Here is a 9,902-nt window from a genome sequence, read left to right on the forward strand (position 1 = left end):
TTCATGCATAGACATTATTGTGATTACAGGGAAAGCTAGATTTTATGTTCGAATGTTTCATTTAATATGTATTTAAATACTTTGTTGAAAATGTTGGTAAGCCACAAGCTTACATATATGAGTAGTACTCTACTAGTTTAAAAGTGTATATTATATTATTATAGTAACTGTGGCATCTCTTCTGACATTTTCAAGATAAATAATTTTTCATATCTCAAGCATTTTGTTAAGTGAAATATATTTGGGAAAGGGAGGCTAGTAAAGCCTAGGAATTAAATCTTTACCTTGAGCTAGAAGGCAACGCTCAGGTGATTCAAAACCTTATATGAAGGAAAAATAGTGATATGCAGACCCTTAAAATAATTATATATTCTTATTGGTAAGTGAGATTAAATAGCAGCCGCAATTAGTTTGCTATCTAGATAGACAGGGATTTCAGCACATCTTTTTATATATTAAACTGTTGAACAAATGCCCAGCTCCGCTTAATAGCGGTAAGTGAAGTCTACTTCCATTCACCACATACCTGCATGTCATTCAGAGATTGTATCTATTTAATTAATAAATATCGTTGAGACACATAAACCAAAGAAACAGGGAAGCGTTGGTTGACAGATGTCCAAGCACAGATTCTGCTGTACAGATTTATTATATAAAACCACATAGAACAACAAAATGTAATATTCAAACTGTGAGCTAGCTGTACTGACAACACCTCCACTAGCGGGTGGTTACGTACACGACGTAAAATCTGCCACCATAGTGATCCTTGAGGATCTATGTCAGTATGTTACCTGTATAGATATGTCAAAATCATGAGCGATTACACATTAACAGTTAAATCGTTTGTTTTGTGTTCAGCTCCCAGTATTGTGCACAATACATATAATAGCCAGCAATCCAAAGGTTAATTCCAATCCTTATAATAGGGAACAGTATAGACTGTAAGGGGTAATGAAACAACTCCAGTAACAGCGGACACCACCAATAGTGTTAAAGGTATCAGGCGTCATGTTATTGTGAATCTGGATCTATGTTTGTAAACCCCAATTTACAGACTAACTGGATGCTTAGCATAGAGATATAAATATATAAACCTTTGTTAATTTATACAGGACGTTTCAAAGACAGGTAGAGGCTAAGGGGATAAGGATTAACAACTCCAGTATTCAGCGGGCACCACCAATATAAACAAAGGTAACAGGTGTCATGAATATTAATTGTTCTGGATCTATGTTAAAGCAGCCCCAAAGCTGTTCATTATGTCTTTCACAGTCGGATATATGCAGATTGTATCAATCCAGTGACATATGGAATCTATCAAACACAGTGCAATGGTAATGCAAATACACAAACAAAATAAGGAGAGGTTGCACATAAGTACAAGTTGAAGCGGTGTAGATGAAACACCCACAGACAGTTTTGATTTGTCCCAAAAAGAAAGTTGAGCCGTGTGTATACACAGTACATCCAAACACCTTCCGGTATCTGAAGAATAGCGGACTCAAATGTCAAAGTTATTCATTCAACTTGTTATACAACCGTATTTTGCTTTTGGTGATTAGATATCCCAGATTCGTTTCTATGTGGGCTGAATCAGCTTTTGTCGTTCACCATCATGCTGAATTTAGAACAGCGTGGACGCCACAGAGATCTGTCCTTCAGACACGTCCACCTCCACTTCCCACGTCACTGCCATTGTTCTAAATTCAGCATGATGGTGAACGACGAAAGCTGATTCAGTGTTATTGGAGTTGTTTCATTACCCCTTACAGTCTATACTGTTCCCTATTATAAGGATTGGAATTAACCTTTGGATTGCTGGCTATTATATGTATTGTGCACAATACTGGGAGCTGAACACAAAACAAACGATTTAACTGTTAATGTGTAATCGCTCATGGTTTTGACATATCTATACAGGTAACGTACTGACATAGATCCTCAAGGATCACTATGGTGGCAAATTTTACGTCGTGTACGTAACCACCCGCTAGTGGAGGTGTTGTCAGTACAGCTAGCTCACAGTTTGAATATTACTTTTTGTTGTTCCATCTTTGGTTCAGCACCTGGGTAAAGCTTGCTTATTGGTGGCTAAATGCACCCAGCTATCAGCAAGCTCTCTCCAGGGTGTTGAACCACAAATGGGCTGGCTTAAAGGTTAAATTCCTGCTTTTTCAAATAAAGATAGCAAGAGAACAAAGAAAAAAAATTATAATAGAAGTAAATTAGAAAGTTGCTTAAAATTGCCTGCTCTATCTGAATCATGTGATGATAAAAAAAAATTTATTGAAGTTTTTTTAAGAACAGTAACAAAGCAGATGGAATTTGCCATGACTCAGACAGTAAAAATAAATAAGTAAATTTCCATAACAGAGGAAAGACTTGTGTACTTAGCATAAAATAATCCTTAGGCAAATAGAAATGAAACCTATTTTTTTTATTTTTTTATTTTTTCTTCAGTAGTTTAGACCTTCTAATATAAATATAGGTCACCCTTGGACCTATGTGTCATTAAAAAAAACTCTTAATGGAGGTGAATTAACTCAAACTATATTTTTGGGCTTGATAACATGAGAGACAAAATATAGTAAACAAAGAATATGACAACGGTAACTATGAAATTATGAATACAGCCTCTTTTGGACCTTGAGATGATATCATATTAAGTAACATATTAGTGAGGGAACCATATGTGTTAGATACATAGTAATAATCAGGAGAGCAGATAGTGTAGATGGTTATATGATCCTGCACTTAGATAGGGGCTGATAGGCTTGCAAGAATTTTGAAATTTTGAAAAATATTTAAGGGTTCAATAAATTAGCTAGTAGCCAATGTTGACAGAAGCCCCGCTGATGGAAACAGCAACACCAAAAGGCAACCCAAGCACTATAGACACCAAACTAGGACTTGGATAATGAGACACTGCTAATGTAGACCCTAAAAAATAACATAAGTTGAAGACCATAGGGTGAAGGGTTTGATAATGTAAAATATATTCTACCATACAATCACTAGCCTACTGTTGTTGGCGATAGCAGTATATTATAGCAGGCTGAGATGTGCTGTCTCTGCCGCAGACAGCCTACCATCAGCATAAAGTAAATTTAAAACAGCCATCCCCCATTAGAGGGGTTAATACCCTTACAAAAGTAAGCAAAATGTTCAATATGTAAATAAATATTCAAGTGACAGCATACGTGCTCAAGGGGGACGATTGAGTTATGTCAGACCTTACCACAGTATTACTATATGTCTGCGTAGGGCAGGGGTGTCCAAACTTTGCTCTCCAGAGGTTTTGGAACTACATTTCCGATGATGCTCAGCCAGCATTTTATCTAGCTGAGCATCATGGGAAATGTAGTTCCAAAACCTCTGGAGAGCAAAGTTTGGACACCCCTGGCGTAGGGAGTTTGGTATCTAGTATATTTAAAAATAAGATAGAGCTGTAGGTAGCGGTTACGAAGGTATCGTTACACCCCACAGGTTATTATAAAATCTTCTATATAATGCTAGATCTTTGGGCTTTGTAAATAACATGTACATTAATCTTCGTATGTTGTGTGTAGTCTAAGCTGGCCTTAGGAAACCTGGATTTACATAAGAAGAGCACTGTACAAGATTGCAAATCAATTCATTTGTAAGGTTAAACTAAGCAGTTACTAATATGTTTATACAGTAGCGTATATATCACCTCTAAATATGTGCTGGTAATCTTCTATTCGGTTTTTAAGTCTAATAGACACATATCATGTAGGATTCTTACAACATATATTAGAGATAACCCAACAGTAGACATGAAGTAAATAGCTAACATAAAAAATAAACTATATGCATAACAATAGTGTACAACAAACGGTAGATTAACACAGGTGAAAGCCCTTAACTAAGACTCAGTCAAAATGTCCTTATATAAATGAATTACCCATAGTAGGAAGGATATCTCTGAGCTGGAGGTAGAAAACTCATAGTTTATAATGAGCTCAGGAACTGCCCCAACATTATGAAGATCTATTGTAACCTATTCCGCACAGCTCAGCACTCAAGTGCCAAACCAACGCACAATTTTTCTTGTGGTTTGGGTTTCCAGCCGGCTATGACTCTGCAGCAGAACCTCTATCGCTAACAAGCTGCCCGGTATTTTTGGAGGGACTGTCCAAGATCAGATTAGTGGCGAATTTGAGGTGTCCCTGGGAAACATAAATCTAGCTTGCAGCAGCTGGCCGGACTTGATGCACATGGATTGGCTCTGATTAAAGCCTGTAAAGGGTAGCCGCTTCTGTTCAAACGTGTTTCTCCAATCGGCTTGAGGGAGTCAAGCCACTGCATTTGTAGACATCGGTCGTGGGCTATCTCCCGGTTCAGAATCACCAACAGTTTCAGTCGGTATCCTAATGATGTATTCTTTGCCACTAGCGGGTTTGTCATGTTCAATCTCCCCCTACACTGATAGGGTTCTTGCATTCAGTAGGAGCAAGCAGCTCCTGGCCACAAACTTAGGACAGATCTACTCAAAGCTCTCATCCTGAGATCCTGAGTCTGGGGCCTTGATTTGAGGAGCAATATCCGTGTTTTGCTCTACCAAGCTTACATTTTCTAGATCACTCCTTGTGTTTTCCAGTGTCTGTGGGGGGCTTATTCTATGCTTAGAAGTGCACATACTACCCCAGTCTCTGGTTAGGTGATCAGAGATACATCATTGCTGGTCTTCTAGTAATCTGCTTATAGAGTCTAGTAGTATTGTATCAGCATGAGCCATTCTGTACTGGTATATTGTAGATTCCTCTTAGGCTGTCTCAGCGGTTTCATACTGACTTGCAACAGGATAATCTGAGAGTTGGGTGCAAACACTAGATTCAAATATTTCTTGCAACAGCCCTTTATTGCAGATATCGGTTTACTCTTAGTGATGAGAAAGGCAGTCTGGAAACGACTGCAATACACCGTATACGGGGGGCTGCTGAAGCCTCATGGTATGGCCGCCTGAGGTTCCAACGATCCAGATCTGGGTCCCAGTAATCATAGGTTCCGCAACTTTAGTATGATTCGAATCAGGGTTTCCTGACCCGATTAGAGCTGAGAATTATTTTAGTAGAGGCTGCAGGATTAGCTTGATAACCGGCGGGTTAAGAAGATTATACATGGAGCCACAGATATTGCGACCTAACATGGCCACTGCCTAGACATGCCCCCATGTGATAAATTTAATGTTATAAAAACTTACCATTAGATCTTAAGCCCTTCACCTAAAAGGACGTATATATATGTTGTGCGGTACTTTGGCTATCGTACCGCAAAACAAATTTATATGTCCTCACTTCAGGATGCTCCAGCACTCTCGGCTGCTAAGTTACAGCTGAGAGCTGGAGCTCCTAAAGCTTCAGGCATTTGTCGCATATGGAGCCAGAGCGTGATCGCTGCTCCGCCTCCATACGAGGGCAGATGCTTAATCATTACAGATGATGACACTGTGTGTGTCACCATCTGTAACGATCTTCTGTTGGTGCTGATGGGAGGTGTGGGTGGATGGGAGGCGGGTAGGTGGCCCAGCAGGGGAGGCAGGAGGGAGAGGGAGGAAGTGGGAGGTCCCTACACTATCGAAAAAAATAAAATAAAAGGGATGGGGCAGCTACACTACCAGAAAAGGGGATCTGAGGGTGTGGGGGCCCTAAACAAAAGATTGCTGGCGGGTGGGGGGCACACTATGCTACAGAAAATATAAAAAAAACTGTTTTATAGGTACTTGCAGACAGCTGCCAGTGCCTAAGATGGTGCCTAACAGAGGGGGGAGGTTAAGAGAGCTGTTTGTGGGGATCAGGGAGTTTGAGGGGTAAGGGGGATCCTACACTGGAGAAATATAAAAAAAAACAACAAAAAAAACATTTTATTAAAAAAAAAAAAAAAGCCTTATTTTTTCCTACTTGCAGTCTTTCTGCCATTACCTAAGATGGGGGTTACCAGTGGGGGGGTGGAAGAGGAAAGAGAGCTGTTTGGGAGGGATCAGGTAGGGATCAGGGGGTGGGGAGTGTCAGGTAGGATCCTAATCTCTACACTAAAGCTAACATTAACCTTTTAAGCTACCTAATTGATCCCTTCACTGACGGTAAAAATAGAAGTGTAGTGCGCAGCTAAATAAATGGCCTTCTATTTACCAAAAAGCAATGGCAAAGCCATAAATGTCTGCTATTTCTGAACAAAGGGGATACCAGAGAAACGTTTACAAACATAATTGACATGATTGCACAAGCAGTATGTAAATAATTTCTGTGAGAAACCCAAAGTTTGTGAAAAAGTACCAATTTTTTTTTATTTGATGGCATTTGGCGGTGAAATGGTGGCATGAAATATACCAAAATTGGCCTAGATCAATACCTTGGGTTGTCTACTTAAAATATATATATATATATTTCATAGGTAAATAAAAAAAAACAAGGCTCTATTTCTGCTTAAATGGAGTGATAGCAAAAATGCTAAAAATGATCTGGTATTTTGGGCAAGTTTTTGTCTGGAAGTCCCGGTCTGAAAGGTTTAAATTATAATATTAAGAAACACTATATATATACAAAAACAAAACAAAAATTATGACCTAAAATAATAACAAAATTAATTTTTATTACACCGTGCTTTGTTTTTCTCCTTCCACGTACATTTCTTTTTCTGTAGCATACAGTGCATCCCTACCTGCTCTATACGTAGTTTTTAATGCCCTCTCCTGTGAGTTGCTGATATATTCACTCACAGCTGGGAAACTCATGTCTAAGCAATTGCTGTCTAAAATACAAGTAAAGTGTGAATCAGAACTAGAGCATTTTGTTTTTGCACTTTTATATCCCGTTAAGGCTTAAAGGGAAATGAAACCCAAATGTTTTCTTTCATGATTTAGAAAGAGCGTGCAATTTGAAACAACTTTCTAATTTACTTCTATTATCTAATTTGCTTCATTCTCTTGATATACTTTGCTGAACAACATATCTAGATAGACTCAGTAGCTACTGATTGGTGACTGCACATAGATGCCTCATGTGATTGGCTCACCCATGTGCATTGCTATTTCTTCAACAAAGGATATCTAAAGATCAAGCAAAATAGATAATAGAAGTAAATTGCAATGTTGTTTAAAATTGTATTCTCTACCTGAATCATGAAAGAAATTTTTTGGTTTTAAAGCCCCTTTAATAAATGTAAAACAAATGGTTAAAAAGAATAAAAGGTTTTGAAGAATGGGTTAAAGAGTTAAAGGGACATTAAAGACTATGATATGGTAATATAAAATGATAAATCATATATATATATATATATATATATATATATATATATATATATATATATATATATATATATATATATATATATAAAAAATAAAACCTCTGCAGTATACTTTCACTATTTTGTCCCCTAATCCTGTAATTCTATTCTGAAATTGTAAACGTTTCAGTTCCTGTTAGAAATGGTAATGCAGAACACTGTTATATTCCACACAGCCATTGGCTGCACACTCTAGTGACCTATTTATAACGGTCCCTAATTGGCCACAGTAGAGAAGGTAACCTAAGTTACAACATGGCAGCTCCCATTGTTTTATAGACACTAAAACTTTACACTTATTTTGTCAATATTTAAATAACTAATGAAACTTTAAAAAAAATTACATCTACATTTTATTCTCAGACTAATCTTTTCTTTGAAGGCATCACTCTATGTATCATTTATTTAGGGTTTAATGTCCCTTTAAAGGGCCATTCAATACAGTAGAAATGCATAATAAAAAAAACTATGCAATAGCATTTACTCTGCATTTCAAATAAGTGGTAGATTTTTGTTTGACAAATTATTTTTCCCCATTTCCTAGCCCCTTGTATCATGTGACATCCATCAATTACAGACTAGTATACAAATATACTGTAAACTCTTCCACATACTAATTAGGAGCTGGTGTCTCAGAAAGTATGCATATAAAAAGAGTGTGCACAATTTGAGAATGTAAGTAAAATTGAAGTCTCTTAAAACTGCTTGCTCTATCTGAATCATACAAGTTTTTTTAAATTCTTACCTTAGATTAAGCTGCAAATAGCCTCCTGCACCTTTTCTATATCATGCAGCAGGAATGTAAAAAAGTTATTTTAAAATGAATATTGTTTCTGGCCAAGCTCCTCCCACTGATGACATCACGATCTGGGCTGTATCTAGGTCCTACTGAATAGCATTGACAGTCTGTTAAATCCAACTAGTGAGCCTTTTGTGATTGGACAACATATGCAGCCCAGATGGTGATATCATCAGTGGGTGGATCTTGGCAGCCATTTCAAAGTGGCCAGAAATAATATTTATTTTAAAATAACTTTTTTACCATCCCTGCTGCATGATAAAGAAAAGGTGTAGGAGGCTATTTGCAGCTTAATCTAAGGTATGACTTCAAGATGACTAAGGTGAAGACTGTCCCTTTAAGTCTTATTATTAATGGGGGTTTTTTTCACTTGATCTTTATGCAACTGTTACCTGAGCGGAATTATGCATTTACATTATCTGAGATGAATACTGTACTAGCACTTGCAGAATTAATATTGACCATTGACATTAATCTGAGCACAATATGCAAGCAAAATTAATTGAGCATAAGCAGTAGTAGTGCTCAATATTTCTTGTATTATTTTTGGTTAAAAATTGTACAAAGATACATATAAAGTGAGAATATTTAACACACACAAAGGTATTATAAGTCAGGATAATAACACAAAGCTACATACAATTACTGTAAAGTAGTTAACCTCATTTTCAATAATATTCAATGAGTGGGGAAGTGTTAATATATAGATGAAAAAATGGGAGCAGGCACTCTTTGGTTAGGTGAAATAAATGTTAAAAACATACCTTTATTAAACCTTAAAAAATAACATCAGTGCATCCCAAACAGAGGGCAGACATAGGCAGTGACAGCCTGACGCGTTTCGCGCCCCCTAGTGGAGCTTCCTCAAAGAGTGCCTGCTTCCATTTTTTCATCTATATGCACTTTAGCCTGATCAGCTATACAGCTACGGCACTCCAAGTATCCCTGTATCACAGCCTTTTACATATTTTTTCAATTGTGTGCACGGACCGATGGTTTAAGCTGTGTTCCGGATACCCCTGTCTTCTGCTTGCAAAGTGTTAATATATCCATACCAATACCATTTTATTTTACATTTTACTTGCAATTTATGCCAAAGTATTTAGTGAACAACAAAGGTAGCAATCGTGTCTATAGCTCAACATAAAAGTGACAGCTAGTTAGTCTCACTAAAATGTCTCAGATACACTTCCAATGTTCAGTATCTTGGTTTTATTGTTATTTCTTGTGTTGCAGATCAATATAGACAGTCCAACCAGAGAAGCCCTGAAAAAAGAAATCCACCGACCAACACCAAATAGTTTTGATGAAGCCCAGCTTATTGTTTTAAGGCACATGGAAAGGGATTCATACCCTAGATTTTTGACATCATCATTATACCAAAACATACAAAGCAAATTACAGCAGGAAAATGTAATCAACACCCAATGAAACTGGACCTGTTGTGATGACTGAAGCTTTTTTTGAGAATGTTTATTTGAACAAATATATTTTATAAGTAATACAACTTTTTTTTGTGTGGAAATTATCAGAAAAGATGAAGAGGAAGATGCCTAAATAGTTTAAAAATCCCATTACTTAAAGGGATAGTCGTTTTTTTTTCTTTCATGATTCAGACAGAGCATGCAATTTTAAGCGACTTTCTAATTTACTCCTATTATCAAATTTTCTTTGTTCTCTTTCTATCTTTATTTGAAAAAGTAGTAATGTAAGCTAAGGAGCCAGACCATTTTTGGTTCAGCATCCTGGCTATCACTTGATTGATTAATGGCTACATTTAGCCACCCAATAAGCA

The sequence above is a fragment of the Bombina bombina genome, chromosome 10 (genome assembly GCF_027579735.1).
Source record: "Bombina bombina isolate aBomBom1 chromosome 10, aBomBom1.pri, whole genome shotgun sequence".
Classification (NCBI taxonomy): domain Eukaryota; kingdom Metazoa; phylum Chordata; class Amphibia; order Anura; family Bombinatoridae; genus Bombina; species Bombina bombina.